A 7,806-nucleotide genomic window follows, 5' to 3' on the forward strand; every position below is an offset into this window, starting at 1 on the left:
AAAATCTGTTTAGTTTCCCCTAATGCCTTTTATGGCACTCTAGGTGTCTGACATGATTTTTTTGAATATTGTAATTGTATTTAGAAATGGTACAGGGCGCCTGGGTGGCCCAGTCGGTTAAGCATCAGACTTTGGCTCAGGTCATGATCTCATGGTTCGTGAGTTTGAGCCCTGCACTGGGCTCTCTGCTGTCAGCCCAGAGCCCACCTCAGATTCTCTGCCCCCACCAGCACCCCCACTTGTGTGTGCTCTCTCTTTCTCTTAAAAGTAAATAAATACATAGTAAAAAAAAAGGAAATGGTACAAATAGAACAGAATTTAGAAAGTGTTCATAGGAATTAGAGGTGGAGGGCAATGATCCTTGTTTTTCTTTCTTTTTGGTATTTTTCACAAAAAACTGGAATTCCTTTCATTTAAGCTACATTGTATAAGTCTCACTAGAAAAATTTTAGATTTATTAAAGAGGAATTGTGACTGACTTCATAATTTCATAAATTTAATTTGAAAGTTTTATTAAGTGAATTAAGGTAAATTATAATGTATTGTTTTTTGTTCAGAAATGCTTATTTCTATCTATACTCATCTTTAATAATTATGGGTTGATTAGCATTTCAGTCTATCAGGTAGATATGACCTTCAACTTGCTGATCCAGCTTTTGCTTTTCCTATGTTAATTTTTGAATAATTTACATTTGGCCCATGGGCATTTTACAATACACAGTGACATGGATGTCTTGATAAATTGCTAATTAACAATTTTATCAGCAACCTCTCTCCAATACAGAGCAGACATGCCTCCTTAGGAACTTTGTGCTTTTAACTATGTCTAACATAGTGCTTTGCAAGAAGTAGTAAAGAACAACAAATTGAGGAAGGGTTAGTTTCTGTAAACTATGTGAAAAATGGTCTGAAGGTCAATTCAAGTACTTTTCGTGAAAACTAACACCTCCTTTTCTTCTTAAAGGCATCTATCTATACGTTGTTTTCTATTCTGTACACATGGGCAGTGTAACTACTGCTAATGATTTCAAGTAGTCTGAAAAGTTATCAACCTAAAGACAATATTCTTGCAATTAAAAAAAGGAGTAAAAACATATACAAAGGAAAATGTAACAGAACCATGAACCTCTGTAGAAAGTACTGGCAATAAAATAAATAGAAATGTGTCTTTAAAATGAACATGGTATCTAATTCCCGATTAGCAAATATTTTTAAAATTGAGAAAATCCGGTTTTGGGAAGAGCTTAAAAGAGAGGGCACCGTCATACTCTTCTAATGAGGTGAGCAGCAGCATTTTGCTTTATTATTATTATTATTATTATTATTATTATTTTGTTTGAGTAGGCTTCACACCCAGAGTGGAGCCCAATGCAGGGCTTGAACTCATGACCCTGAGATCAAGACCTGAGCCAAGATTAAGGGTCAGTTGCTTAACCAACTAAGCCACCCAGGTGCCCTGCATTTTGCTTGAGATAGTACTTTGGCATCATGTGGTAATCATTCCAAAACTGTGCATACTTTCTGACCTAATAGTGACATAATTAGGAAATACGGTCTAAGGAAATAACCCTAAATTCAAAAATGTTTTATGAAAAACTATGTTAATCAAAGTGTTATTTATAATAGAAAAGAATCAAAAGTTAATTTTCGATCAGAACAGAAATAATTATTTATGATATATCCATATAATGGAATATTACAAATTCATAAAAAGTACAATGTGGGGAATTACTTAAAATTACATTATATAAAAATAAAGTATAAAATTCTACTCAGCAATGTTAATAATACTTTTCTTTTGGAAGACTGGAATATGGATTGCTTTTTCCTCTTTTCTACTATTATGTATTTGTCAACTACTTTTTATCATTATATTTTTTTTAATTCAAGAAAAATCGATTACAGAGTTCACTGCAATAATCTATTTGGAGATTATGCTCTGGGCTTTTTCATATCCCAAGAAATCATATCATGTTAAATTAAGATTGCAAAGTATGCTTTCAAGGACTCTCAGGAGTAAGGAGCCATACTAAAGATTCTTTGGCTCACCTAGTCTAACACAGAGGCAATAGCATTTGTAGAAATCCTGACGCTGGTTAGAATCAGTATTTATGAAGGAGTGAAATGGGGCGCCTGGGTGGCGCAGTCGGTTAAGCGTCCGACTTCAGCCAGGTCACGATCTCGCGGTCCGGGAGTTCGAGCCCCGCCTCGGGCTCTGGGCTGATGGCTCAGAGCCTGGAGCCTGTTTCCGGTTCTGTGTCTCCCTCTGTCTCTCTGCCCCTCCCCCGTTCATGCTCTGTCTCTCTCTGTCCCAAAAATAAATAAACGTTGAAGGAGTGAAAGAAAGCAGTAGCCAGTATAGCTGTGGCCTAAAGAGGGAAGAGCAGGTCAAGTATCAGCTGATGAGAGGAAAATATGGATAAGCAGCAGATCATATTTGCCCTTGTTTAACCTCAGGGTAACAGGGAGATTTTGAAAGCTTTCTGAAAACAAAAATGACAAAACTCCATGTACTTTCTAATCAGATCATTGACTTTAGTTCTTTCAAAACATGCTCTCATTTTCTTTTCACAGACTCTATATGTTAAAATCCTCTTTTTCCTTCTTGATACTGGTAACGTGTGTTTTCTTTTTTTCCATTAACTTTTCTTGATAGCGGTTTATTGCTTTTATTATTTTTTCCAGTAAACCAAATTGTGGCTTTGTTAGTTTTTCTCTATTACATATTTTATCTTCTATTTTGTTGACTAATGCTCGTCTTATTTATATGCATCGTTCTACATTATATAGGTTACAGTTCTTTTCCTAGCTTAGATCAAATTTAGATCACTGATATTTTTAGGCATTTATTTTCTGATATATGCACTTAAATAGCAAATTTCTTTCTAAACTCGGCATTGACTGCATCTCACAAGTTCAATGGGTTTTGTATTCAATGGTATTCGGTATAAATACTGCTTAATATCTATTCTCATTTCTTCTTTTGACCCATGGAATTTTTAGGGATACCTAATTTAACATTGAGAGTATGGAAAAAATTTAGTTGTATATTTTGGCATTTGATTTCCCTGTTATTGTGATAAATTCATTCATAGAATTCTCAGTATATAATTTGGTATAAATTTTTCCATCCTAGTATTTCCATTTATTCATTTTATAGAATTCAAAACAAATTTTCATTATTTATTTATTTATTTTAAGGTTTATTCATTTTTGAGAGAGACAGAGAGTGAGAGGGGGAGGGGCAGAGAGAAAGGGGACAGAATCTGAAGCAGGCTTCAGGCTCCCAGCTGTCAGCACCAAGCCTGATGCAGGGCTTGAACTCACGAACTACAAGATCATGACCTGAGCCAAAGTTGGACACCTAGGTGACTGAGCCACCCAGGTGCCCCGAATTTTTCATCTTTTAATCTATTTCTCATCTTTTTCTTTTTTTTCCTTGAATATATTAGTAAAGGTTATTTTGTCCTTGTCTGATTTTTAACACTTGAGTTTGTAGAGGTGTGTGTTTATTGTAGTTTTATTCTCTCTCTTGTGTTCAATTATATAATCCTTTATATTGGCAAACATAGCAATATTTTTATAACCAAAACCTTGTAAATTTTAACATGCAGACAAACAGAGAGGAGGGCTGCTCACCTTAAAACTAAGCTGAGTAAAGCTTGGGTTTCAGTTTTTTTAGGACTCAGTCTGTGTCTGGTTCATTTCTTATCTTGGCCCTTAGCCTCTAAAGCTTTCGACAGAGGCCAAGCTCATATTCTCAGATGAGAGGTTGCATCCAAAATTGCAGATGCCCTCTAAAAAATGTACTTGCAGATGATCAGCTCACCTTTCCAAAATTCTGTCCTCAGCCAGAGTTCCTCTAGTACATGTTGCTTCCACAGCTTTCTAATGCGATTAAAAATTACCTTTTACAGGGATGCTTGGGTGACTTAGTCACTTAAGCGTCGGACTTTGGCTCATGTCGTGATCTCACAGTTTGTGGTTTGTGGGTTCGAGCCCCGCATCCGGCTCTGTGCTGCCAGCTCAGAGCCTGGAGCCTGCTTTGGATTCTGTGACTCCCTCTCTCTCTGTCCCTACCCTGCTTGTGCTCTGTCTCTTTCTCAAAAATAAATAAACATTAAAATTTTTTTAAAATTATCTTTTACATTTTATTTGGCTTTTCTCCCCCCTACCTGTTCTTAGTAGTAGCTTGATCTGTTACAAATTACTCCATCCAAATGCAGAAGTACAGATGATTTTATTTTCTGATATTTTACCTACCTGTAAATTCTGATTTTTCTAAATTAAATATGAGATTTCATTTATAATAAATATGTAATGGAAACAAGGATATCTGATCCCACCATTTCTATTCAATACTTTACTGAAACTTCTATCCAGGGCAAGTAGGCAAGAAAATGAAATAAAAGTCATCCAGATTGGAAAAGAAGAAATTAAATAATCTCTATTTCAGATGGCATGGTCTTGAATATGGACTATCCTACATAATCCACCATAAAGCTATTAGAACTAATACATGAGTCAATAAGATTGTAGTATACGATATTAATATATAAACATCAATTGCGCTTCTGGATACTAGATTAATCATTTGTAAAATGAAGTCAAGCAAGCAACTCCATTGATAATAGATCAGTAAGAATAAAATACTTAGGTATCAATTTAACCGAAGAAGTGAAAAATTTATACACTGAAAACGACAAAGCACCGTTGAAAGAAATTAAAGAAGATCTAAACAAAGGAAAACACATCCCATGGTCTTGAGTCAGAAGACGTCGTATTGTTAAGATGGCAGTATTCTAAGCAGCAGTAACGCACTGCCCCAAACCCATCCACATTCTAATCTCTGGAACCTGTGAATATCCCCTTGTATGGTGAAAAAGAGTTTGCAGATGGGGTTTAATTAAGGATTTTGACAGGGAGAGATCACACTGGATTATCCACATAGATACAGTAAAATCACAATGGTCCTTATCAGAAGGACACAGGAGGAGTCAGAGTCAAAAGGCAATGAAACTGCTGAAGCAGAGATAGGAGTCGAGAACTTTGGCAGTTTGGGAAGGCGCCACAAGCCAAGGAATAGAGGCAACCACTAGACACGGAAAAGGCAAGGAAACAGACTCTCCCCTTAATGCTTCCAGAAGGAACCAGCCTTGTGGGTACCTTCACTTCAGCTAAGTGAAACTTAGTTTGGATTTCTGACTTCCAGAACTGCAAAGGAATAAACTTGTGCTGTATTTGTAGAGAGGAACATGGAGTCTCTCATGTCCAGCAGGAGCCTGTGTCAAGCAGAGGCTTGTGTTCAGCAACAGGGCAAGCAGTTAAAGGTACTGCAGCTAGGAGATATCGCCAGGATTTGTCAAAAAAAAAAGTTTAATTCTCTAACATCCAGGGGAGACAGTCTTGGTCCTCCCTTGCCACCCTTGTAACATTTGCCTCTGGCCAAGGCGATGGTTGGTTTCACCTTTATTTAACTCAGGATGCATGTTAGTTTCAAGAGCAACTATATGGTTTGTTTACTGATTCACCTTGTGATCCTATTCTCTTCTGTGCAGATTGGGGATTCACCACAGCCTCTTAATCCATGGCTTTCGGTCACTCATCAAGCTCTCTTTATTTCAACATTTCCGGACCAATGTTATGAAGCATGGCTGGATTATATATTATATTCTGGGGTAGTCATTAGAAAAACTGATCATAACATGCTTGCAAAAGTCTCACCATCTTCTGTCATGTGTAGTATGTGTTTCTCTGTCTCTTGAGGTCCAGGTAATTGCGCACACCTTGCCAAATTTCATGACAATAATGTTTAAAAAGTCTTTGCAAGCCTTTCAGGATTCTTTTAAAGAGATAACAAGTTTTGCTTCTCTAGTCGCATGATGTTATCCTAAGCAAAAATTTCACTGTAATTAATTTACCAGGTTTGAAAGTCTTGAAAGATTGTTGGTTGGATAAATTTGTGGTAACTCATGGTAAACACTGCTAAGGGACTTAATGAATCTACTCATAATCTGAGACGTTATGTTTTGGTAGCTACTGTACTTTGCTAAGAAGCATCAGAGAAGCTAGAATGCACTTATTATACATGACTCCCACATGATATGACTGATCACCACAGCAGGCCTGGGTTTAGCCTGTTCAGAAAAGTAAAGTGCTTGTCAGCCTGGCCCAGATAATTCTTCCATATAACAGTATCATAAAAAGTGCTTTGCATCATAGGCTCCTGTTCGAAAATGTACCTAGGATTTTCAGATATAGAGAGGCCAATAGATCAGGGGATAATTGCCATTGAAAATATTGTCGTTTATACTTCCCAAGAGGAGAGGGCACAGCACTCCACACAGGACCACATGAGGAAGCACTACGGTCAATCAGGGGGCAGAAGGAACCAGGGCAAAGTGTGGCTCAAAGCCTTTATTCTGGTTTTTGAGGGAAGAAACAGGCAAGGTAAAGCAGGCAAACTAAGCAAGTTTAGGAATGGATGTTTGAATAATTTTGGTAGGCTCTGGGTTATAGTGGTGGTCCGTAGTTGTCCCATACCTGGATCTGGGGTGATTTAGGGTGGGGGGGGGTGGTAATGTTCCCAATGGCAGGAGTCTGACAGTGAGACAGGCAGAGGAGTATCTGAAGGGACTGATTAATTTGCATGTCAAATGCATGCTCACAGGCAAGGTGTTAGCTGTCTCTAGGAATTAGCTAACCCCTCCCCAGGCCCACAGGGCCTCCAAATTGTCAAAGCATCATAAAACACCAAAAACAAAACCCAAGATGAATAGAGCTCTATTCTCTTTACAGCTACCTATCATATCTATGTCAAGATATGGAAGGGCACACTTAAAGCGTTTTGCCTGCAAGCAAAGCTGGCAAAGATTAGCAGGTATGGGAGTCAGTTAGTTTGCATTCATCTGAAGCTTGTCTATTGCTACATTAAGGATGCCAATTCCTCCCAGGGGCTGTTTGCTTTCCACAAGTGCATTTGTTAACTGATGGCAAAGCCCAGCAAAGTTATTTGTTGCATATTGAATATGCTCCCCATTATAAGTACTAATGAAAAGCTATACCTGGAATAATCATATTTGGGAACCAGGAATGCTGGGCATAGAAAACCTTGCAAACAAAACAGCAAGGACACCCAAGAAGTGTTCCAGTACACCAGAAGCTCCAAACATAGTGCCCAGATATGATAAGTTACTTGCAAAAAGTTCCTTATTCTTGTTGATCAATTCACAAAGTTCAATTATTTGCCTTTGAGCTGAGGGCTAGCACTGTTCACAAATTGAGGGCAGACACCATGTTTTCTCCAGAGCAGTCCAAGCGACAGAGGCAGCCTGAGCAGGCAGAGGTGACCATTGCGGGAGGAAGGGCCACAGTGAATCACAGGAAGGCCTCAAGACTTTTAGCGGAAATTGACAAGTTAATTCAAAAATCTGTATAGAAATCTAGGATGCCAAAACAACCTTCAAAAATAAGACCAAATCTCAAATTCAAATCTTACTACAAAGATATAGTAATCCAGACTGTGAAATCCTGGCATAACGATAAATTTATAGGTCAACTGAATAGAATTGACAGTTGAGAAATAACCCATACAGGGGCACCCGGGTGGCTCAGTTGGTTAAACGTCTGACACTTGATTTTGGCTCAGGTCATGATCTCATGGTTCATGAGTCTGAGCTCTGCATTAGGCTCTGCACTGAGGGTGCAGAGCCTGCTTGGGATTCTCTCTCTCCCTCTCTCTATGCCCTTCCCCTGCTCTCTCTCAAAATAAATAAATAAACATTTAAAAAAAGAGAAAGAACCCAT

At 38.0% G+C, this 7,806-nt stretch overlaps 1 pseudogene; it reads right to left on the bottom strand.

Annotated features, from left to right (window-relative positions):
• Window positions 1-5,496: 5,496 nt before the first annotated feature.
• On the bottom strand, window positions 5,497-7,253 carry LOC112870003 (COP9 signalosome complex subunit 3-like; annotated as a pseudogene).
• Between the last annotated feature and the right edge of the window lie 553 nt (window positions 7,254-7,806).

This window comes from Puma concolor, chromosome B1 (genome assembly GCF_028749965.1).
Source record: "Puma concolor isolate L17-30 chromosome B1, mPumCon1.1.hap2, whole genome shotgun sequence".
Lineage (NCBI taxonomy): Eukaryota > Metazoa > Chordata > Mammalia > Carnivora > Felidae > Puma > Puma concolor.